The sequence below is a fragment of the Ceratotherium simum genome, chromosome 12 (assembly GCF_057802395.1).
Source record: "Ceratotherium simum simum isolate JZ-2026a chromosome 12, ASM5780239v1, whole genome shotgun sequence".
Lineage (NCBI taxonomy): Eukaryota > Metazoa > Chordata > Mammalia > Perissodactyla > Rhinocerotidae > Ceratotherium > Ceratotherium simum.
The window spans coordinates 25,791,952-25,818,282 of record NC_141911.1 but is presented as its reverse complement, the minus strand read 5'-3'; positions in this window follow the sequence as shown (position 1 = coordinate 25,818,282).

The following is a 26,331-nucleotide window of genomic DNA, read 5'->3' as shown; positions in this document are numbered from 1 at the left end:
AACGTTTGATGTTGTATGTGGCTTGTGAAAAAGAATTTAATTTCTTCAAGCATAATAATATTCTGAATGATATGTAGATTTTATGTATGTGAAAACATTTTTAGAACTCTCAAGCTAGAAACTATAATGTTTGTCAATCACTTCCTTGTAGGGTCCCTTTATAGACTGGGAGGAGGGAGGCTGACTCAGTTTCAATAGAGGCCCCAGAGTACCATAGCCTCGTGCTTATCTTGTATAACTGTTGAAAATAGTGGCAGGAAAGGGATTTCTATAGGCTTCAATGCTTGTCACTGACAGCAGGGAACAGTGATACTCTGGGAGAGAGAGAGAGATATTGCTGAAAAAGATGCCAAAGAAAGACTAAACTAAACTTTCTAGCTAATGGAATCGATATATTTTTTTTAACTCTGAGTTCGATGAAAAAAATTTTACTCTACATTCCACGCGTATGTTGTTTATTTTTATCTAAACAAACTTATATTAACCAGACTATAAAACCTGAAAATATAACTTTCCAATGTTAGTTTTAAAAAAGGTGAGATCACAGTAATTAATTCAGAGATATCATAGTAACCATCTGAACAATCATAGCACAAAGTGCTTATTATTATTAACCTTTAGTTGCTTTCTGTCATGAGGTTAGTGCCATTAAGTTCTTAAGAAGGAATCAATAGGAAAGAGAGTTTTTTTGATTGGTTGAGTTTGATTAAATAAATCTGAAGAGAACTTCTGAAAGAAAACTATTCAATATAGTATAAAAATAAACTAAGAAATCAAACAAATATGGACTTACAAAGGAGCAGGAGACCTAAAAATCCTCCAAGTGGCGTATGTAACAAATGTTTTAATATTGATTTTTCAATTAATATTTGATTTCTTTTGGTTACTTAATCATTAAGGTGAAAAACGAAAGTATTGTTAAAATAAAAATAAGGACCTTCTTTTCCATCATTTCCAGAAAACATTAAGTACATATGGAAATGTTGACATATTTTGAATGATGACTATACACAGATGAAATCTTTTTCCTCAATTTTAGGGCAAATAGGTTAAAGTTTATGAGATGTTTAATCATGACTTGCTAAGAACATTTTTTCCTAAGTGTTAGCGTAATCATATTTGCTACAGTTAAACCAGTATCTGCTGTAACTTGAAACATGCCCTAGTGCATTTAAAACAACAGATCACAGCAAACAATGATGACTGTTTTCAGATACCTGCTGCAACGCACAATTTCTTCTTGGGAATCAGTAGTGCTGTTTTTTAAATTTTGTGTTTTCCACTATCTGAACTGAAAATTTGAGAGATGTGTCTTTTTTTTTTTTTTTTTTTTGTGAGGAAGATCAGCCCTGAAGTAACATCCAGTGCCAATCCTCCTCTTTATGCCAGGGAAGATTGGCCCTGGGCTAACATCCATGCCCATCTTCCCCTGCTTTATATGGGACGCCGCCACAGCACGGCCTGACAAGCGGCGTGTTGGTGTGCACCCAGGATCCGAACCTGCAAACCCCCGGCCGCCGAAGCAGAGCACGTGCACTTAACTGCTGAGCCACCGGGAGGCCCCGAGATGTGTCTTATTATAAGTTTTTAGGCATTATTGCTTCAAGATAGAAAACATTTCACCAGGAAGGATAACTTACGAAATATAATAGGAGAAGATTTTTGGTCAAATATATTTTCTCAACTTTTTTGAGGCATATATTGCCTAACTTAAAATGCACCCACTTTAAGTGCACAATTCAATGACTTTTGAAATACATGCACTGTTGTAACCACCACCTCAATAAAAATACAGAACATTTCCTTCAATCACCTCAGCCAGCCTCCTGGTTCCCCTTTGCAATCAACCCCTCCCACGTTGGCACCAATTACTGATGGGATTTTTAACAATAGATTAGTGTTACCAATTCTACAACTTCATATATGTGAAATAATACAGTCTGTACTATTTTATATTTTATACTGTTTTTTCCCCGACATAATATTTTTGAGATCTACCCCTGTCGGGCCAGTATCAATTATGCATGGTTTCCTTTAACTCTTTGATCATATTTTCCATTAGTAATTTGAAAACATTCAAAGTTCCTTCTTTTAAGTCTTTGTCTCGTATATCCAACATCAGAGTCATATGAGATTGGTCTCTATTAACAAATTTTTAATTCTTGGTTATGTGTCACATTTTCCTGTTTTTTCCTGTGTTGCATAATTTTTATTTTGGACAAGACATTGTTAATGGTACATTGAAGACCACCAAGATTGTTATACTCCTCTGAAGAGTGTCGATTTTTCAAAAATATTTTAATTACTCGCTCAGCACTTGACTTGTGCAACTTGCTTTTAGATTCTGTTTGTACCTATCTGTGAAAAATCTGAGGATTTTCCAAGTCTCTCTAACACAGCCTTCAACTTTTGTCTCCCCTGTGGATTTTGCAAGGCTTGCTTTGATACTTTCTTAAGATAGTAATCCATCTGAGATCTAAGACCTAGTCTTTACTGATAAGTATAGCATTTCTGTTGTCACAGCTGAATGCTAGAGGTGGTAATATGTAAATTATGGCTGGTCTGGAAATCCAACATTTCTATAGTATTGCTTGGCATTTAGTGTCTCTATTCTGTTTTCAACCCCATGGCAACTTGTCTCTGGTGATCCTCACGTGATGTTGTTCTGAGGATGTACTGCCCGCTTCTTCTCCAAGGGCTTCAGGGAATCTCCCGAGTTCTGGGGTCTCTGTCTGGGCAACACCCTCCTCTCTAGTGCTCTACTCTGCTGAATTCAGCTACTTCATCTGCCCTGAACCCTGATCTCTCGCCCTCGGCTCAGAGGGACCACCACAATCTACTGTGACTAGAGCTTGCTGCGCCAGTCAGCAAATAGAACATAGAGACCTGGAGTGATTTGAGGGCTCGCATCGTGAGTTTTCTTTCTTTTTGTAATTGCTATTTTGCACTGCCGAATGCTGAAAAGCATTTATCTCGTATTTTTGTCTGATATGTTTCGTCCAGATTTACGTTTTTTAGAGAATTAAGAACAATCTGATGTCAGTTACTATTTCACCACTGGAGCAGAAGTCCATTCAAACATAAATTATTTTTAATTGTATAATTTCCCACAAAATTACACAAAAAATAGAAAATGTTTCATTATGAATGATAATAGAGAATTGCACGTCTTTTCATTCAAGTGGACTTTTGACTTTTTATATATTTTGAGTTTTTAATAATTATCTGAATTATTTAAATCATCTTTAATTTATTTAAAATATTTATTAAAATAATCTTCAAGTATACATAAGATGGTCGGGATCACAGAAAGATTATTATTGTTTATTTAAAAATCAAATAACAATGCTGGGGCTTCCCACATACCACTTCCCACATTACCACTGGGACATTGCAATGAAAGCCCTAAATGTCCCACACATGCCAAATTCTAAGTCTGTATCACAGATCCGTAGAGGAATAAGAAAAAAAACCGATTTTCTCTGGTTATATGCATTAGAAAGATGCAGCTGTGAACTCTTTCCCTCCTTAAAGGAGGTTGAAAAATCTTTGCTATTTGGAGACAAAATGGAAAGAATTGTGAATTCACACACTAACATTTTGGGATGTAAATAGATGTGTATATATCTCTAGGGACCAGATATGTCTTGGCGTCTTAGGATTTTACAACCTAGTGACATCTCCACGGTCCTGGTCCTCATTTTCCCATGCAAAGAGTTCTCTCAAAATCTATACATATGTAAATGAACTTCCAAAGGCTTGTTCTTGGCCCAGAATGCCCAATTCTTAGCAAAATTATTGCAGGAAGTCTCTACTCTGCAGAAACACAAAAATATTTCCATACAATCAATATATCCCACAAAGAAAAAATTTAAGAGGAAATATAAAACCTTAGAGATGGTTATAAGATATTTACTCTGTGGGTAATTGAAACAAACTAACAGAATGTTATAAAACTCTTAATATTTTGCTTGGAAGCAAATCATTATAAATATATCTCTAATATACACACTAATGGATACCTCAGTCTGCATCATGAAGATAATTTTTGGGCTGATGATACTATTTCAAACTTGATTGTAAATATGAGCAATTATGTAAATTCATTCAAAAGTATACTTAGAATTGTTTAATTTTATTTTATATAAATTACAACAGTGAAAAAATATGCACTACATGGTAAAAACTTTTGTTGCAACTTAAGAATGTTTCTACCAATTGTCTAAATAAAGAAAAGAAAAGCATGGCATTCTAATTCCCTTTCTTTGGTTGTTATCATTAAATAACATCAATGATGTACAATCCCTTGAACTCACTAATACAATATAAATGCTATTTATAATATCTATTTATGGATTAATAAACTATATCAAAGTTGCAACAGTAATAATAAGAGTAGTACCAACAAAAATTTGAATAAGGATTCCAATTCAATATCAAACTACCTAAAGAAATAAGAATAAAAACAATGCCAAAGAATCTGTAGTTAATACTTACCTGCTGGTAATTTTAAAATTATTTGGAAATAAGGAATCTTCTCCCTTTAATATTAGCCATACTATATTATAGTTTTAAATCACCATGATGTCATGGATATTCTACCATTAAAACTTTCTTTTTATAATGGTATAAAGGAAGCAGGATTTATACCATTTTTCCACATTTTTCTGTGGGGAAAAAAAAAAAAAACAGTATGATGAGAGTGATCCATTTTTCCTGAAGCAGTTATATCAGAATTAATACTTAACTTTAAAAACAAAGACTTTGTGACTCTTTGCATTCAGATGACAGTAAGAATTTACCAAATGTCTGAAACCACAGTCTTCTAGATATGTGCCATGTATAGTGATGTAAAATGTCTGCATTATATGCCAGCTATAGTCAAACTTTGATCCTCTCCAATCCTGGCTCTTCTTTGATTAATCAAACTTAGTTAACCAGACGTCGTCATTACGTGAAGATGGAGTTAGAAATTTCACACATATCTATAATTCATTGAAGATTTTTTTGCGTATTGAATGATATAAAGCTGTAAGGTCAAATTTTACCTGCATGAATACAAAAATGACACAGCATCATTTATCAAAGAATACAGGTTTCCCCAATAAATCTCTCTTTCTACCTCTATCAAACATGTATGTATATATATGTGAGGATCTTTCTTAGGGTCTCTGTGTTTCTGTTTGTCTACTTGTCTATCCCCAATATTATTGCCTTAATTACTATAATTTGAATAATTCTCATGTCTGATATAGCTGGACCATGAGGAACCACATCTGGATTTGGTGTAGAGGACTGCATGTCATATAAGGAGTAGATTTTCAAATGGATAAAGTAACTAGACAGTTCTTTGGAGTTGTATTATTTTAGTGAGAGATAACTGTGTAGTTTGTGTAGGAAAGAAAGTTGTAGGTGGACATGTAGGTGGCCAAAGAGATAGAATGTTCTAGAGACTGCTTATTTTCCCACAATAGTTGTTTTCTCTGTCTTTCCGTCCCTTTGTCACTCTCTTTCTCTCTCTCTCTCTTCTCTCTCTCTCCTTCTATCTCTAGCTCTCCAGCTACAGTATTGAAACACCTGATCTTCATCAGGACACACAACCATCGGGATTAAGTTATACACATCCCAGTCACCCATGGAGCCAATTGTGGCCATGTTTATATTTTTTAGCTAATAGTTTCTAAGTGTAATGTTGTGTACAACTTTCAGAACACGTTACAAAAAAATAAAAGTGACGTGATGGCCTTCCTCATCCCATCTTCTTTCCTGTTGACTAAAACGTAGACTCAATGCCTGCAGCTCCAGACACCATCTTAGAGAATAAGATTACTTTGGGAATGGAAGTCATAAATAGCAGAGGAAAGAATGAATGTACCTTGGTCTCTAAAATAGGAAACATCATACTACTTCTAGATCCATTATTGGGATAATGACTCTACTTGAGAAAAAAATAACATCTTTGTTTATTTTTAGCCAACTATAACTTGAGATATTTTGTTACTGACTTCTATAATTCATCACAACTAATCCATATGACAGTAAGGAGTCAGGTTACAGTTTATTTTCTTAATATTCAAAATAACTATATTGAATGTCTATTGAAGCATGATTAGAGGTAATGGTAGGAACTGTGTATCATCTAACATAATCAGAAATGAATAATTTTTATTTCAGGAAAATTAAAAAATAACTTTAAGAGAGAGATACAAAATAATTCCACACAAAAGAATCATAGTTTAATCACACAAATATGATAAATAATATAAATAAGAATGTGCAACATCCTAAACAAATAACTTCTAGTAGGAGGAACAAAGGAATTTCAAGTGTATTTCAAAAACTACTTTGATTTTAAGTTGAAATACTTTAAATAAATCTACATAGAAAAAGAAAACAATCATAAAATCAGTTACCTTTTTATTCAAGTGTGATATCATAGCTGCATGATAATGGGTTAATAACGTATTCAGAATGCTATGAACTTCTTCAGTTTCCAAGGCAACTAATTTTTTCATTTTCTATTCAAAGTGTAAGGGCTTTCTGTTAATTAAAGATATTGTAGTACCACTTTCATTTAAGGATCAGAAAAAAAAGGAAATTCATTAAAAATTTTAACATTCTACAAAAAAAGCATAAATGAAATTTTTATTTTACCAATTCATATTTTATATAGACTCTTTAAATTATATATATGTGGAATTTAATAAACAAAACAAAAATACTCTCAATTAATTATGCAAAAAAACACAAAATTAAAAAAAATGCAAAGAACATTTTTTATAATTGTCATCACTTTTTCATAGTTTATACTAAAGCATCCCTGAAAATCAGAAAATATTTAGGTAACTCTGTTCCTCAAGTAGCATCATGTTCTCTGGGGAGATTGTACACTTTCTATAATTTCTCACATTATAGTGCTGGATATTTAGGCAATTAGAGCCCATCTTATCAGCCTTCAGATCCTCTGGTTTTTTCTTAAGATCTGTGATAAATTTGTTCTGGATTCCTCAATTTGACTCCCAGTAATTAAAATGTCCTCTTTGTGCATAAATCATGTTCTACTCTTTTGATGAAGTAGAAATGCCACGGAATGGAAGTTCTCTTGAAAGTTAGAGGTGAATAATCAGAACCCCAACTTTGCCAACTGAAATAATCTCTGGGAAGGAATGATAGCTATAGTACCTTCAAAGGGTTAGGCAAATCCACATGTCATCCACATACCATCAAAGAATAATAATTAGTAGAGTAATCTAGATCTCTCTTATGAACACAGAATTATCCTAAAAATCTTTTAAGTAAACCGAGATTCTAAGTGTGGCTCTAGGGATTTTTTTTTTTAATTCATTAGGTAAAAAGGACATAGTGCTTTCAAGGGCCTAAGAAATGCACCAGACCTAAAAAATACCCCAAAATAAAAAAATATATTATCTCAAATATACTAATAAATATCTGGAGGTTAGTAAGTAATGCATATTAACTGAAATGATACAAAATATAACACTGTATACAATTAACTATTCTATCAGAAAATAATGTATTTATAAAATACATTACATTTAAAAATAATTTTGTTCCTATTTTTTCACTTTGTAAAACTTTTCAAGTTCAGATTTTCCATGGTAACTTATAAATCATAGCCAATTGAAAATTTAATGAGTTCATCATTACATAATAATTTCAAAAGCAAATTATTCACAAAATTCTTTAACATTTTTACAGTAGGTGAATCCATTATAGATATATTTATATTCTTATTTTTAACATGTGTTAGAGTCTGTAAGTTAAGAGCGTCTACGTTCTGTAAAAGTATTTAAGTAGCCCTAGTCTTTCAAATACCAACCCATTTAGCCAAGCTTTAAAATATCATGTTAAATTTTTAAAACATTAGACTCAATAGACAATAAAACATATGTGCTTTTATTTCTCTTTTAGCATAGTACTACTCGGTATCATAAAGACAAATTAGATGTATTTTCTTCCTTCAATATATTCTATTAAAGAAATAATATATGGACAGTTGTCATATAACGCTTCTGGAGAGAAGTAGAAAATTTTAACACATCTAACATTGTATTAGTTGTTCTGCTTAGTTGATTTTGCCTGACTGTAGTGGATACTGTTAGTAAAGAACTCTGAAGGGTGTGAGATTTTACCCTCCTTACTAGCCAACAAGTCAGCCTACTACAGTTATAAATATCTGTACATGTATAAAAATCTGTACATTGTTTATACATATGATTATGTATATATATTAACACATTTATGTTACATGTATGTATTATGAATATTTATGCACATATATGTATGTGCACGTGTGTGTGTGTGTGTGTGTGTGTGTACAGAAGATCCAGAATCTTTGGGTCAGAGACAAAGACCATTTACTATTCACAGAAATAGCATCAACTATAGCAATATTTTGTGCCAGTTTCTTGAGTATCACTCCCCACAGGGTGACTCGGTGAGGGCTAGATGACACCTGCACATGCAGCGGGGTGCAGATAGAAGAGGAACCCCACGTTAGGAAACACTTATCTCATACAGGGCTGTTGGTGATCTGTTTATCTAAGAGAGAGGCAGGAGGGCTTGTCTTTATTCTGAAATATAAGAACATCTTCTCCAGAGAGGAGAATATTTTACTATCCTGGAATGTTTCTGAGGACAGAGACCTACTCTATCTGTGCTATAGTAAAAGCTGCCTTCTCTGGCACTAAGGGAGACACTAGCTATATCTTCAAAGGCTATTTTTCTATGCATTTGCTATGCATAGCAAAGTTCTGACTCTCAAAGATAAATTGAAGGCGTTTATTCACGACAGCATAGTTTAGTAAAGGGAATATATTTTTGCAAATATACAAATATCCTTGCAAAGATTATCAGGGCCATTTGCTCAGAAGATCCAGACTGTGTGAACATAAGATGCTCATGGAGAATTGTGTGTCTCAATGGACACGTAATCTTAATTGTGGTATTTAAATATTTCATCCAGCATAGTTACTTTTATATAACAATATCTGTTGAGAATTATTTAATTAACTTCTAGAAAGTTGAATAATAATAACAACAGGAATTTTTGAGAATTCTGAATCCATACTTTTGAACAAATAGAAACATTCTATTCTAGTCAACTAGAATACTTGTTGAAAGTTCATTCCAGTTTTGCAATCCATGCTGGAAACAACTCTAATACTTCTCAATTTGTAATACCTGATAAACAGAATAATTCCTCTATGAAATCCTTATGCATTTCCTCCTCCTCCCATTCCCACTTCTTCCATAGTAACCCAGGAAGTAATTGTTGTTTTTGTTTTTTTAAACAGTTACATATATATCACAAGCTATACAATGAAAGTACCAATTCCATATAAAACACAAACTATCTAATAAATGATACCATGAGATTCCCCCAGGGAAAGTAAACTGTTTATTTACTTGATCCAAGCCAGTAGATTTCCTGAAATAAACTACGCCTTTTCTAAGCAATAGCATTTGGCAAGAGTCAACCCACAACCCACAAACACTATGGTTTGTGTTATGCAAAAATGATCATTTTAACAAAAATATATCCCCACATTTATCCTTCAAAATTTCCAAAATTAGCCATCGGATTGAGCAATTTAAATGTATAAAAATTTTTAAATTGTTATTTGGAGGAATAGGTCAGATTTTTATTTAGAAATCTCTAATTTTATGGGCTCTTTAGAGGTTGTCAAATCCAACTGCTAGCAAATACTTGATGCCATTGACAGCAAACCAACAATTGGATCCTCAGGACTTCACTAATCCTTCACAGAATCCATTTTAAGATAATTATGAAACTTTTTAGTGGTATGCTGGTTCATTTTCTAAATTGCTATAGTTTTTTTATTGTGGAAAAATACATACAAAAAATTTATCATTTTAACCATTTTAAAGTACACAATACAGTGACACTTAGTACATTCACAATATTGTGCAGCTGTTACCACTATCTAGTTGCAGAACATTTTCATCTCTCCAAAGGAAACCCTGTAGCCATTAAGCAGTCATTCTCCATTCTCCTCTCCTTCCAAGCCCTGACAATCACTAATCTGCTTTCTCTCTCTCTGTATTTGCTTATTCTGTATATTTAATATAAATTGAATCATGCGATATGAGGCCTTCTGTACCTGATTTTTTTGATTAAAATAATCTTTCAAGGTTCATTCATGTTGTAGCATGTATCAGTACTTCATTCTTTTTATAACTAAATAGTATTCCATTTTACAGAGAGACCACGTTTTATTTATTTATTCCTCAGTTAACAGGTATTGGGATTGTTTCCACTTTTTGGTTTTTGTAAATTGTGCTGCTATAAACAATCACATATGAGTTTTTATTTGAACGCCTATTTGCAAATCTTTTGGATATATACTTAGGAGTGGAATTGCTCTTACACGGTAATTCTATGCTCCTTCTGAGGAAGTGTCAAACTGTTTTTCACAGCAGCTGTGTACCCTTCTATGCTCTCACCAGCAATGTATGAGGGTTCCAATTTTCCAATTTCACCACATCCTTGCCAATATTTGATATTTTCCATTTTTAAAACTTCTTATAGCCATTCTCGTGGGTGTGAAGTGTTATCTCATTGTGGCTTTGATGTGCATTTCTCAAAGGCTCATAACATTTGATCCATAAATGTATATGGTTTTTAACAATTGGTCTTCTGACCTTTAGGGCCACACGGCAAGTCAATTATACAAATAATTTTAAGGCTCCCTTTTCAATAGTCATGACTTTTGTGGTCCAAGTGCAATCTAATTTTAGATAAATTTCTTCTTAAAATGTAGAAAACATTGTTATCATGAGACTCACTTATAAATTCTGGGGCTAACTAAGATTACTACTAGCATGAATCTAGTTCTGAAATAGACATTCTGAACAAAACTTATATAATAGAGGGGGGAAAAAAAGGATTCCCCTCTCCTTGAAAAAGTCACATTTTCCTCCAAATTTAGCATTCTCTGATTCTGTGGAATTTTAGAAAAAGTTGCATTACCCCCTTGTCACTACTACATTAACAATAGCCAATGATATTCAAGAAGTCTCCTCATAGCCATCTCTTCCTTTGAGCTTTTAGGATCTCCTGACAACATTTTGGTTCTTGCAACCCTCCTCCAAGTTCAGTATGAATTGGCCAAACGCCCAGAAGACCAATACTATATATTATCTAGAGCAGGGGTCAAGAGTTAGGCAGTAAATATTTTAGGCTTGGTGAGCTATGTGGCCTAATATACCATCGATTTGATGATTCAAATATACCAATATTGTGTAAAAACATCCATTGACAATACGTGAAAAATGAGGGTAACTGTGTTCCAATAAAATTTTCTTCACAAAAGTAGGCTGTGGAATAAATTTGTCTCAGAGACCAGAGTTTATAAGCCTTGATGAAATATAAGATGGTATAAATAATCATTAGGTGACTGCTATAAAATGTAGCATGCTAAAGCAGTCTTGTCCAAAAAAAAATATAATGTAGACCACATATGTAAATTTAAATTTTCTTAAAGACTCATACAAAAAAGGAAGAAGAAACATCAAAACTAATTTTAATAATAGGGTTTAACTCCGTAAATTCTAAATAATATTTCATAATATTTAATAACATAAGATTACTGATATTTTATATTCATTTTTCATATAAGACTTTAAAATTCAATGAACATTTTACATTTATAGCACATAAGATAAGAATACAAATTTTCATCAGAGATACTTGATTTTCATTTAGGTTTTACAAATTTACAGTTTTAGAAAACTGTATAAAAAGTATACACACATACATGTATAAAATGTAGATACACATTCTCTTGTAGTTCCAAACATACTTAGAAATTTTCTAATAATTGAATGAAGTAACAAAACATTATTTTCATTTAATGATTTATGTTCAAAAACTTGATTCATTTTTTGATACAAGAATTGATTTGACTTTGAAGCAAAAGCACACTAGTTCCAAAACTCTGTTTATCCAAATTAGGAAAAAGCAAATTCATTAACCATTATGTCAACTCAGTAGTACTAGCATGAAATTTAATGGATGTTAAATACATTGAAAAAAACATAAATTTATCAATATAAATGAAGTATTATTTAATTTTTTATATTTTTATAGCTACTGTACAGAATGCTATAGATTATAAATAATGTCATCTGCAGATTGATTCACGTTTAAATAATGGGCAAGGGCCGGCCCTGTGGCTTAGCAGTTAAGTGCGCGCGCTCCGCTGCTGGCGGCCCGGGTTCAGATCCCGGGCACGCACAGACGCATTGCTTCTCAGGCCATGCTGAGGCCGCGTCCCACATACAGCAACTAGAAGGATGGGCAGCTATGACATACAACTATCTAATGGGGCTTTGGGGGGAAAAAAATAAATAAATAAAATTATTAAAAAAAAAATGGGCAAAATCATTATTATTGGTGTATATTATGAAAGTTCAATTTCAACACAAATTCATGTTCAGTAAGTTTGGCTTCGTAAGTGTACAACTTGTGCAGTTGTACAGGCCTCACACTCAGAGTGGCCCTGCTTGATTGAATGCTCTGCTGACAGTGTCTTAAAATTCTTAACAATTTTTTAGCAAGTGGTGCCACATCTTCATTTTGCACTGGGCATCATAAATTATGTACCTGGTCTTGTTGTCTAGATAAGTAGCAAATAAGATTTACTTTTCCTTACAACTTTAAACTTGGCTTGCACATAAACAGCGTGATAGGAAGAAATATAAATAACAACCAATTTTTGTCCCTGATCATTGAATATTTAGAAAGCATTCCCTTTTTCCAAGAAAATCTAGAATTGGAGTTAACACTACAGTAATATTCTTCTACAAGTCAACCAATGAACTCCAGCAAAGAACATAACATCGTATAATTCACTGTCTTCCTTCCATTTCTTTTAATGGTTATGTAAACTGGTGATGATTGATAGCATCTGCATATATGTACTGAATGCTGTTAGCAACTATATCCACACATTTTCTGTAGAATCTGCTTCAAAAAACAGTATAGGGGCTGGCCTGGTGGCACGAGCGGTTAAGTGCGCATGCTCCGCTGTGGCGGCCTGGAGTTTGCCGGTTCGGATCCCAGGCGTGCACCAACGCACCACTTGTCAAGCCACGCTGTGGCGAGGTCCCATATAAAGTGGAGGAAGATGGGCATGGATGTTAGCCCAGTGCCAGTCTTCCTCAGCAAAAAGAGGAGGATTGGCAGATGTTAGTTCAGGGCTGATCCTCCTCACAAAAAAACAAACACAAAAAACCCAGAGTATAATATTTTTTCAGTATGTATCATACAATAGAGTAAAGAAATAAGGAAACTATCATTTGCATTTTTAAAAAGTCCAATAAATTCAGATTTTTTTAACCTAAAATAACTTGAGCATCATCTGTCATAAGAACTAATTATTACATATCTAGTTGAGATTCTCTTTTGAAAAACATAGTAGAATCAAAAATATCTATGTCATAAAGCTCGATTTTTAGGCTGCAAATTGGCAATATTCTTTTCTTATTTTCAAAATACTTTGAGAAAATATGTACCCAATGTTACCCAAGCAATGTCTCTTGCATCACATAACTTGTTATTTTAATATTTGGAATCAATTGATCATAAATATTGCTGGGAAGATTTTATATTGCATAGATAATTGGAGGATTAAGTGAAGATCTTTCACTTTGTTAAAATATATATTTTTTAGTCTTTAATGTATAATTGTCATAAAATGTCCATAAAATAAATGAATAATTTATTATCTTGCCATCTAAAAATAGTTTTCATTTTGTGTAAGAATCAAGTCGTTTGATAGCGGGCCAAAGTTTCATGTTCAGATCTTGTTAAATATGATTTTAAAAATTTTGTTGAATATTTAATTCTAATTTCTGGTGACTAATTTTGTCAATTTTTTTACTTTGGAAAGAATTTTCCTTGCAACTTAACTATATATCTTATGAATATGTCTCTTTTGTCAACCTTATTATGTGTAAATTTATTTTATGCAACAAACATATTTTTTTTCATTTTATTCAGCTTAGCAATATGCACTGGCATTCATTATGAAATTAACAACATAAGTCTTTTGAAGTCTTTTTTGCTTTACTTTTCCCATTGTAGTAATAGCTTCTGCATCTCTAATCTATTCTAATTCAGTAATATTTCTTCATTTTAATATCAATATATGTATCTTCTTATTTTTAACTAGAAAAATAATTTAATTATATTATAATTAAAGTAAAAATAAGTATTTTAATTTAATTTAAAATTATAATGTACATAGTACCACTGTAACTCATACTGTCTGCATAAAACATTTTAATAAACACTTTACAATGTTATTTGTAATGATGTAGACATTAGTGTATAGACAAAAACATTTGAAATGAATTAATCCATTGATACTGCCTAGTCATATTTGTGTATAATACCAGAAAGACAAATGTGCCAGAGCTTCACACTACAACACAATCGCAAAGGCATACACGATGCAACAGTGGAAGTGAAATGTAGTGCTAATAAAACAATAAATTTGTGTTTATAGAATGATATCTCTTATTTCTCCAGTTCTTAAATTGAAGTGGAAACTAATATATATTAAATAAGTTAAAAATTCAGATCTTCGTTTGTATTAGCTGTGTATCAAGTGCTTGTAACTTCACGTGGCTGGTAGCAACTCTGGTGGATAGGGCACTGATAAAGGGACCTCCAGCGCTGCTTAGTCCTAACCTAGGTTTAATGACACACCTTTACCATTTAAGTAGTAAGCGCAGATATAATGTCACAATTTTCAATTGAAATCACCCTCAACAAACTCCTCTTCAAAATAACTGCCATCCAAATATCTAAAGGCCACAATGTTCCAGGCTAAGTAGTCTTGGGACCTTCATAATTCTTTATATGGTGCGTTTTAAATTGATTGATGTTAGCCTTTTTTCTAAGCCAGAAATAGTGGTACATAGAGCATGTAAATTTTGATGGAGTGAATGCAATTATGATGAGGGGTGAGAAAGGTCCAGAATATGGTATTTTTTGAGAGGAACAGGCAGAATTAGAGTGTTCTAGGCAATGCATCATGAGGCTTGAGGGCAATGAGTTCTTGTGGAGATCAAATGAAAGGGACTCAGAAGGAGGATTTAAAGGACAGAATTAATCCTGGACAAAATTGTAAAAAACAGAGGGTAGACAGGTGTGTAATCCACAATCAAATCTCAAATGTCCACAAAAATGATCTACCTTATTTATAGTTCTATAATGGAATTTAGGTTGGTTCAGGAACTCTTGTTCAGTTCACTAGCAAGATAATCTAATCTAGCAATGTCAATGTTTTTCCTCACTCCAATTCTGAAACTTTAAAAATAATAATCAAATCAGGGTTTATAGATCTATTTGTTTGGCACAAATGTTTAGTTCATTCGGGGTTTCTTTTTCTCCCTCTTCTCCTCCTAATCCTAACTCTGGGGTTGGCTGATTTCTTAGGATCTTAAATTTCAACTGTCATTGCCTTCCCTGGCCTGGCTGATATAAGTGGGGCACTGGTCTCTATTCCCTTTCACCTAGATTAGAGCACCTAATGCCACTTTAGCCTCCAGTTGCTGAACATCCTTCTCACCCATATCATGGGGCACATTGAAAAGTGTAGCCTATTTTGAGACAAAATTTTGAAGTGGAGAGTGTAAATGTGTAGCTTGGAAATCTTTGAATCATTTCCCAACAGGGTCTCTCTGAAGTCACAAGAGCCAGACAAAGCAGCTTATCTCACATTTTCTCTTTTTTTGTTTTTTATATTTTTATTTATCTGATTTTCCAACTTAATTGAGGAGTAATGGACAAATATAATTGTATATATAAGTGTACAACCTGATGATTTGATATACAGGTAGAATGATTACCAAGGTCAAGATAATTAACACATTCATCATCTCACATAGTTAACTTTTGTGTATGTGTGTGTGTATATGTGTGCATTGAGAACACTTAGTATGTCCTCCCAGCAACTTTCAAGTACACAATACCGTACTGTTAACTATAGTCACCATGCTATACATTAGATCCTCACAACTTATTCTTCTTATAACTGAAAGTTTGTACCCTTTGACCTACATCTCCCCATTTCTCCCTCCCAGCAGCCCTGGCAACCCACTATTTTATTCTGTTTTTATGAAATAGGTTTTTGTGATTTTTTGGCTTTTTTTTTTTTAGATTCCACATATAAGTGATACTATACAGTATTGACCTTTCTCTAGAGTAATATGAACAATTATATGCCAACAAATTAGATAAATTAGAAGAAATGGATACATTCCTAGAAACATACAACTTTCAAAGAGTGTACCATGAAGTAAGATAAAATCTGTACAGACCAACAATGAACAAGGAGATTGAATTAGTAATCAAAATTCTCCCAACAAATAAAAGCCCAGAACCAGATATCTTCAAGGGAGAATTCTACTGAACATCTAAAGAAGAATTTATACCAATCCTTCTCACATTTTCTCTTGACACCTGGACTTTTCTTGCTTTCATTTTTACTCTGATGGAGTTACTCCTTTTTGGCATGGTGTGTGTTGTAAGTTTGTCTTTTCCCTGATTTCCAGAATGTATGAGGGAGTCAGATGTATACACTGTTCTCAGTTCTCCAAGCCTAGTCTCCCATATTTTCCAGAGTTCTGAGATACCAAACCCATGATGTTTTGTTTTACAAGTTCTCAGACATCTCCATGTTTTTAGGAGGCTGTCTGTAAACTACATGATTTCTAGGTCACTCACCAATCCAAATCTTTCCTGGTGCTAAGGTCAAGTGAACTCTAGTGTAAAATTTTCATGCAGAAGATTTCAGGTCATATGGCTGATTGAGGCTTTTGGAGCAGCAACTGTCATTTCAAGAATCTTCCCTGTTACTTAGAGTTGTTGGTTATAAGGCTCTCCCAGTTATTTGGATGTAGAGAGACTGAGTCAGCAGAATTGTAGTAATGCAAACATTCACCCTCCACCTTGTGATTCTAAGAGGGGGTTGCCTGACAAAACTGGCTCAGCTTCAGGCTTCATCCGTCCTTCTGTAGCCCCCTCCCTTTAGAGCAGATTCCATATGTACCTCAGCTTCCTTTGAGCATGGAGCCTACTTAGCATTGTTGATCAGAAAATATTAACACATTAAAATGATAATTACTCACGGAGTATTATCTTGAGGTTTTACCATATCGATTGAGCATTTCAGTGGACTCTATGATCTGCGGAAGAGCTGAGAAACTAGATGTGCTTTGCAAACTAAAGGGTTGGCACCATAAATTTCATATCTTTGTCCACAGTTATTTGAGTTCAGGAACGAGGAGCACAAAAAGTTCATGGTTTCAGTAATTTTGCAGATGAGGACTTCATCTCTCCTTTGACACCAATGAGTGCATAATGCGGGGAAAACATAATAGGTTCCAATTGATGTTCCAGGCTAAAATCAGTTAACGAGGGATCTCACAGAGGTGGCAACATAGGAGTAAATAAGGCAAATATTCTCAAAATTAAAGAAAAGAAGCACTTTGGTTTATGTTGTTAAATAAATAGACAGCTAGTGAAAAAATCAGTAGGATAAATTATATGAAGAAATGAAGTGTCATAATGTAGTTAACTTGATAGATAAAGGATTGGTTGCTCTATTTTTAGTGACCTTACTAGCTTCCACTCTCAAGTAGGATTGACTTTCTGAGTAAGAATATCGTGGAAAAAGTTAGGAAATATGAGGTTGAGATTGGCAGCTTTTATAAAGCCTAGGAAAAGCCATCCCTGTCAGTCAATTTTTGATCATTCCGTAAGAGATTGGAAGATATTCATTTAATTAAATAGACTGGAGATGATAATAGAAAAGGATTTTATAGTCAAAATGGAATATATGGAAATTCAGGGGTCTAAAAGGCATAAAAAATAAGAACTCAAAACAAAATTAAGGCATATAAACGTATGCCTTACATGGAACTCCTAACGCAGAGATCGCCTGATTGAAAAGTGAGTATTTGAACGATTCTTTTCTGTAATTGATTTAGATTATAGAAAATGACAAAATTTTAAAAGATATTTAAAATGATATTTAAAAGATATCAACGAGAAGCACATCAAAAACTAGGTCATTTTTGCTGAGAAAAATAACTCCATGCATATCTGTTTGGAGCAATAGAAACATTAGAGAGCAGTTATGGATTGAACGGTTGTATCCCCCTCAGATTCCTATGTTGAAGCCCTAATCCCCAATGTGATGTCTTATTCTGCACCCAATTTCCAATATGAACTGGAAGATGGTTTCCTCACAACACCAAGCAATTCTAGGACATCAGCTGGTTGTCCTACAATCCAACTAAATTCTAACACCATCTATCCAGAGATAGCATCAGATCCCACAGGTTAAAGGCTCAGTCCTACAAGACTGTCCCCACCTTCAGATGCTAATCACAAGCCTAGGTTGTCATCTGTGCTTCTGACCAACTGGCTGTAGATTGGAGGTTCCAACAATCCCCTCCTTAGATTTGATTAATTTGTTAGAAATGTTCACAGAACTTAGAGTAACATTTTACTTAGCTTTACCAGTTTATTATAAAAGGATAAAGATAAACATCCAGATGGAAGACATGCGTAGGGCAAAGCATGGGGAAAAAGTGCAGAGCTTCCATGACCTCTCCAAGCTACCACTCTCTTAGCACCCCCACATATTCGTCAATCCAGAAGTTCCCGAATCTCTGTCCTTTTGGATTTTCATGAAGGCCTCATTACATAGTCATGATTGATTTAATCATTGGCTACCGGTGATTGACTCAACCTCCAGTCCTTCTCCTCTCCCTGAAGGTGGGGTTGGTGGGACTGAGAGTTCTAATCCTCTAATCACGTGGCTGGTGCTCCTGGCAACCAGCACCTATTCTTAGGTGCTCTTCAAAAGTCATCTCTTCATAACAAAAGACATCTTTATTCCCCTCATCACTTAGGAAATTCCAAGGGTTTTAGGAGCTTTGTGCCAGAAACTGGGTCAAAGACCAGATATATACTTCTTATTATAAATCACAATATCACAGAGGGTATTAGGAGGTGGGGCCTTTGAGAGGTAACTAGGTTTAGATGAGATCATGAGGGTGGAGCTCCCTCATGGGCTCCCATTAATGCCCTTGTAAGAGGAGGAAGAGAAACCAGAGCTTCCTCTCTCCACCATGTGAGGATAGAGCAAGAAGGTGGCCATCTGCAAACCAGGCAACAGGCTCTCACTAGACACTACATCTGCCAGCACAATGGTCTTGGGCTTCCCAGCCTTCAGAACCGAGAGAAATAAATGTTTATTGTTTAAGCCTCACAAGCTGTGGTATTTTGTTACAGCTGCCCAAACTAAGACAAGAGCATGAGCTTATGGAATAAATATCCATGAAGATAGGTATTTAGCCCGTCTTATGTACCATGTGTCCATGGCTCCTAGGGCAGTACTTGGCACATAGTAGGTCTAAAATACTTTATGAGGAGGCGGAGTCAAGATGGCGGCGTAAGCAGACTCGGAACTCACCTCCTCCCGTGGACGCAGCCAATTTACAACTACTCGTGGAAAAATTACCCCTGAGACAGAACTGAAAACTGGATGAGAGGAACTCCTGCAACAACGGACAATCCTAACTGAGGTGGAAGAGGCAGAGACTCCCTTCCGGAGAGGAAAAACGCCGCCTTCACAAGCCGCCAGCTTCACAGCCGCCGGGAGCAGCTCACAGGTACGCACCCTCCCTGGAGGCGCAGGGCCCTGAGCCGGGGAGCGCCCCCGCTGTGGGGATTTTGTGGACCCAGCACAATCGAGACCAGCGGCATAATATCTGACTTTGCCTGCTACTAAAGCATTGGGGAGCACCCCCAGAAAACCCGGTTCACAAAGAAACTAAAACTGGCTCTTAAAGGGCCCGCGTGCAAACTCACCCATTTCAGGAAGCATCCTGAAATCACCAGAAAGAAAGGTGTACAGTGCTCTGGTGACAAGAGACTTACCTAATAGGCCCTGAGTGCATCTCGGTGAGGGGTGAGACCTCTCCAGGGACTGGGACATTGGCGGTGGCCATTGTTGTGGCCTGGTGTGGGCGTGCTGACACAGACGCCATTGGAGTTCACCCTGAGGCCTGCTAGCCCAGGGTCTGCCCCACCCGCTAGAGCACCGATTTAATCTAGCTCAGCCAGGGCAGGCAGCCCACCCTAGAGACTGGCCCCACCCAACAACAAGCCCTCAGGCAACTTGTGGGCCTACATAGATTGGTGACTGGATTCTCTGCAGCCTGGCAACTGAGCCGACTTCAGTGGGGCAGGGTGTGCACAAGGAGCAGGTGGAGAGTGTGGGGCAGTGGCAGAGTGTGTGGGGCTCCCACCGTGGAGAGACTGGGTCCGCTTGGGGAGGTCGGGGCACTCAGACGGGGCAGGACTGTGTTGACTGTGTGTGTGGACCTGTGGGCGGCAGGGCTTCTCAGCCGCAGAAGACTTGTGCTTCTCAAAGACCCACATAGGAGGTTTGCTCCACCTTCCAAAACCTGAAACAATTGGGTGCTCCTGTGCCTGAGGCCAGCCCCACCCAGCTGCAATCCTCAGAGAGCTGACAAGAGACCTAATAGGCTAGAGGCTTACAGCAATTGTAAGGCCCTGAGCCTAACAACCTGCCACACTGGGGGCCTACTCACTTAAAAGAAATACTGCAACACAAATGTGGTATTAGAACTTGCAGCCAACTGTTCTGGGGCTCCGCACACCTGAGAAAGAGACTGAAGGGCCCACAACAACTACAAGCAGCTGAGCATTACAACAGCTGGCCAGGAGCATAACTCAGCCTCCCTGGGCGCCTACAGGGAGAGCAAACAGGCCACAGCAGAAGGATACACGTAGCCCACATAGGGGTCACCCCTGGAACATTGAGAACTGAGGGAAGCACACTGGAAGCCTCCTAAGGCATCACTTATATAAGGTCACCTATCCAAGAACAGGAGACGTAACTTACCTACCTAATACGTAGACACAAGCACAGGGAAAGAGGCAAAATGAAGAGGCAAAAGAATACATTCCAAGTAAGGGAACAGGACAAAACCCCAGAAAAGGAACTAAGTGAAACAGAAATGAGCAACCTACCCGACAGAGAGTTCAAACTAAGAGTGTTAAGGATGCTCACTGATCTGGGGAGAAGAATAGATGATCTCAGTGAGAATGTCAACAAAGAAATGGAAGATATAAAAAAGAACCAATCAGAAATGAAGAATACAATACTGGAAATGAAAAATTCATTAGAAGGACTCAAAAGCAGAGTAGAGGATACAGAAGAACGGATCTGTGAGCTGGATGAAAGACTAGAAGAAATTACCTGAGGTGAATAGGTAAAAGAGCAAAGAATTAAAAAGACTGAGAACAGTCTAAGGGACCTCTGGGACAACATCAAGTGCACTAACATCCGTGTTATAGGTGTCCCGGAAGGAGAAGAGCGAGACAAGGGGTCAGAGAATCTATTTCAAGAAATAATAGATGAAAACTTCCCTAACCTAAGGAAGGAAACAGACATCCAGGTACAGGAATCACAGAGAGCCCCAAACAAGATAAACCCAAAGAGGCCCACACCAAGACACATCATAATCAAAATGTCCAGAATTAAAGATAAAGAGAGAATCCTAAAAGCCGCAAGAGAATGTCAAGTTACACAAAAAGGAAACGCCCTAAGGCTATCAGCTGACTTCTCAGCAGAAACCTTACAGGCTAGAAGAGAATGGCACGATATATTTAAAGTGCTAAAAGGAAAAAACTTACAGCCAAGAATACTCTACCCAGCAAGGTTATCATTCAAAATGGAAGGAGAGATCAAAATTTTCCCAGATAAGCAAAAATTAAAGGAGTTTGTCACCAAGAAACCAGTGCTACAAGAAATGTTAAAGGGACTGATTTAAGGGGAAAAGAAAAGACCACAAATAGGAAAAATTATCTATTTCCATGATTAGAATGTAATGGATACAAATGCACAACAAAGAGGTTAGATATGATATCAAAAACATGAGGGAGGAGGGGAGTTAAAGAGTACAGCTTTCAGACTGAGGTCAAACTAAAGTGACCATCAATTCTGTATAGAAGAAGAAAGGAACAGAGAAGGACTACTAAAACACTGAGAAAAAAAAAAAGTTAAAAAATGGCAGTAAGTACATACTTATCAATAGCTACTTTAAACGTCAATGGACTAAATGCTCCAATTAAAAGTCATAGGGTGGCTGACTGGATAAAAAAACAAGACCCATATATATGCTGCATACAAGAGACACACTTCAGATTTAAGACACTCACAAACTGAAAGTGAAGGGATGGAAAAAGATACTCCACGCAAATGGCAATGAAAAGAAAGCTGGGGTAGCAGTACTCATATCAGACAAAATAGACTTTAAAACAAAAACTGTAAAAAGAGACAAAGAAGGGCATTACATAATGATCAAGGGAACAATCCAACAAGAGGATATAACACTTGTAAATATCTACGCACCCAATGTAGGTGCACCTAAATATATAAAGCAATTATTAACAGACATAAAAACAGAAATAGACAGTAACACAATAATAGTAGGGGACTTTAACACTCCACTTACACCAACGGATAGATCATCCAAACAGAAGATCAATAAGGAAACATTGGCCTTAAACGACACACTACAACAGATGGACCTAGTAGATACATACAGAGCATTCCACCCAAAAACCGAAGAATACACGTTCTTTTCAAAGACATATGGAACATTCTCCAGGATTGATCACATATTAGGCCACAAAACAAGTCTCCATAAATTTAAGAAGATTGAAATAATACCAAGCATCTTTTCTGATCACAACGGTATGAAACTAGAAATCAACTATAGGAAGAAAATCAGAAAAGCCACAAATACGTGGGGATTAAACAAAATGCTACTGAACAACGACTGGGTTAACGAAGAAATCAAAGAAGAAATCAAAAAATACCTGGAGACAAATGAAAATGAAAATACGACATGCCAGAATTTATGGGATACAGCAAAAGCGGTTCTAAGAGGGAAGTTTATAGCGATACAGGCCTATCTCAACAAACAAGAAAAATCTCAAATAAACAATCTAACAATGCACCTGAAGGAACTGGAAAAAGAAGAACAAACCAAGCCCAAAATCAGTAGAAGAAGGGAAATAATAAAAATCAGAGCAGAAATAAATGAAATAGAGACCAAAAAACAATAGAAAAATTAATAAAACCAAGAGCTGGTTCCTTGAAAAGATCAACAAAATTGACAAACCTTTAGCTAGACTCACCAAGAAAAAAGAGAGAAGGCACAAATAAGTAAAATCAGAAATGAAAGAGGAGAGGTTACAACAGACACCTCAGAAATACAAAAGATTATAAGAGAATACTATGAAAAGCTATATGCCAACCAATTCGACAATCTGGAAGAAATGGATAAATTCTTAGAATCATACAACCTTCCAAAACTGGATCAAGAAGAAGTAGAGAATTTGAATAGACCAATCACCAGTAAGGAGATCGAAACAGTAATCACAAACCTCCCCAAAAATAAAAGTCCAGGACCAGACGGCTTCCCTGGTGAATTCTACCAAACATTCAAAGAAGACTTAATACCTATCCTTCTCAAACTCTTCCAAAAAATTGAGGAGGGGGAAGCTCCTAACACATCCTACGAAGCTGACATTACCCTGATACCAAAACCAGACAAGGACAACACAAAAAAAGAAAATTACAGGCCAATATCACTGATGAACATCGATGCAAAAATCCTCAATAAAATACTAGCAAATCGCATACAACAATACGTTAAAAAGATTATACACCATGATCAAGTGGGATTTATTCCAGGGATGCAGGGATGGTTCAACATTCGCAAATCAATCAACGTAATACACCACATTAATAAAATGAAGAATAAAAATCACATGATCATCTCAATAGATGCAGAGAAAGCATTTGACAAGATCCAGCATCCATTTATGATAAAAACTCTGAATAAAATGGATATAGAAGGAAAGTACCTCAACATAATAAAGACCATATATGAGAAACCCACAGCTAATATCATCCTCAGTGGTGAAAAACTGAAAGCCATCCCTCTAAGAACAGGAACCAGACAAGGATGCCCACTGTCACCACTCCTATTTAACATAGTACTGGAAGTCCTAGCCAGAGCAATCAGGCAAGAGAAAGAAATAAAAGGGATCCAAATTGGAAAGGAAGAAGTGAAACTGTCACTATTTGCAGATGACATGATTTTATATATAGAAAACCCTCAAGAATCCACCAGAAAACTTTTAGAAGTAATAAACGAATATGGTAAAGCTGCAGGATACAAAATCAACATACAAAAATCAGTTGCACTTCTGTACACTAACAACGAAGTAGCAGAAAGAGAAATTAAGAATACCATCCCATTTACAATTGCAACAAAAAGAATAAAATACCTAGGAATAAACTTAACCAAAGAGGTGAAAGATCTGTACACCAAAAACTATAAAACATTGCTGAAAGAAATTGAAGAAGACACAAAGAAATGGAAAGATATTCCGTGCTCTTGGATTGGAAGAATTAACATAGTTAAGATGTCCATACTTCCTAAAGCCATCTATAGATTCAATGCAATCCCTATCAAAGTTACAACAACATTTTTCACAGAAATAGAACAAAGAATCCTAAAATTTATATGGAACAACAAAAGACCCCGAATAGCTAAAGGAATCCTGAGAAAATAGAACAAAGCTGGAGGTATCACACTCCCTGATTTCAAAATATACTACAAAGCTATAGTAACCAAAACAGCATGGTACTGGCACAAAAACAGACACACAGATCAATGGAATAGAATCGAAAGCCCAGAAGTAAACCCACACATCTATGGACAGCTAATCTTTGACAAAGGAGCCAAGAACATACAATGGGGAATAGAAAGTCTCTTCAACAAATGGTGTTGGGAAAACTGGATAGCCATATGCAAAAAAATGAAAGTAGACCCTTACCTTACACCATACACAAAAATTAACTCAAAATGGATTAAAGACTTGAATGTAAGACCTGAAACTGTGAAACTTCTAGAAGAAAACATAGGCAGTACGCTCTTCGACATCAGTCTTAGCAACATCTTTTCAAACACCATGTCTGACCGGGCAAGAGAAGCAATAGAAAAAATAAACAAATGGGACTACGTCAAACTAAAAAGCTTCTGCACAGCAAAGGAAACCATCAACAAAACGAAAAGACATCCTAACAATTGGGAGAAGATATTTGCAAACCATACTTCTGATAAGGGTTTAATCTCCAAAATATATAAAGAACTCATGCATCTCAACAACAAAAAAACTACCAACCCAATTAAAAAATGGGCAAAAGACCTGAACAGACATTTCTCCCAAGAAGATATACAGATGGCCAACAGACACATGAAAAGATGTTCAAAATCACTATCAGGGAAATGCAAATCAAAACTACAATGAGATATCACCTGACGCCCGTCAGAATGGCTGTAATTAACAAGACAGGGAACAACATGTGTTGGAGAGGATGTGGAGAGAAGGGAACTCTCATACACTGCTGGTGGGAGTGCAAACTGGTGCAGCCACTATGGAAAACAGTATGGAGATTCCTCAAAAAATCAAGGATAGAACTACCATATGATCCAGCTATCCCACTGCTGGGTATTTATCCAAAGAACTTGAAAACACCAATTTGTAAAGGTACATGCACCCATGTGTTCATTGCAGCGTTATTCACAATAGCCAAGACTTGGAAGCAACCTAAGTGCCCATCAAGGGACGAATGGATAAAGAAGCTGTGGTATATATACACAATGGAATACTACTCAGCCATAAGAAACGATGAAATCCAGCCATTTGTGACATCATGGATGGACATTGAGGGTATAATGCAAAGTGAAATAAGTCAGAGGGAGAAGGTCAAATACCATATGATTTCCTTCATTAAGTAGTAGATAATAACAACAATAAACAAACACATAGAGACAGAGATTGGATTGGTGGTTACCAGAGGGGAAGTGGGGAGGGAGGAGGGTGAAAGGGATAATTCGGTACATGTGTGTAGTGATGGGTTGTAATTAGTATTTTGGTGGTGAACATGATGTAATCTATGCAGAAATAGAAGTACAATGTTGTAAACGTGAAAATTTTACAATGTTATAAACCAATGTTACTGCAATAAAGAAAAAATTAAAAATAAAATAAAATACTTTATGAATAAATGAGTGAATAGAAGCTTTTATGTAGCCATTCTACTCTGGGTAGTTTATAATTATATGAAAAAATATATAATGACATAATTAAATAGT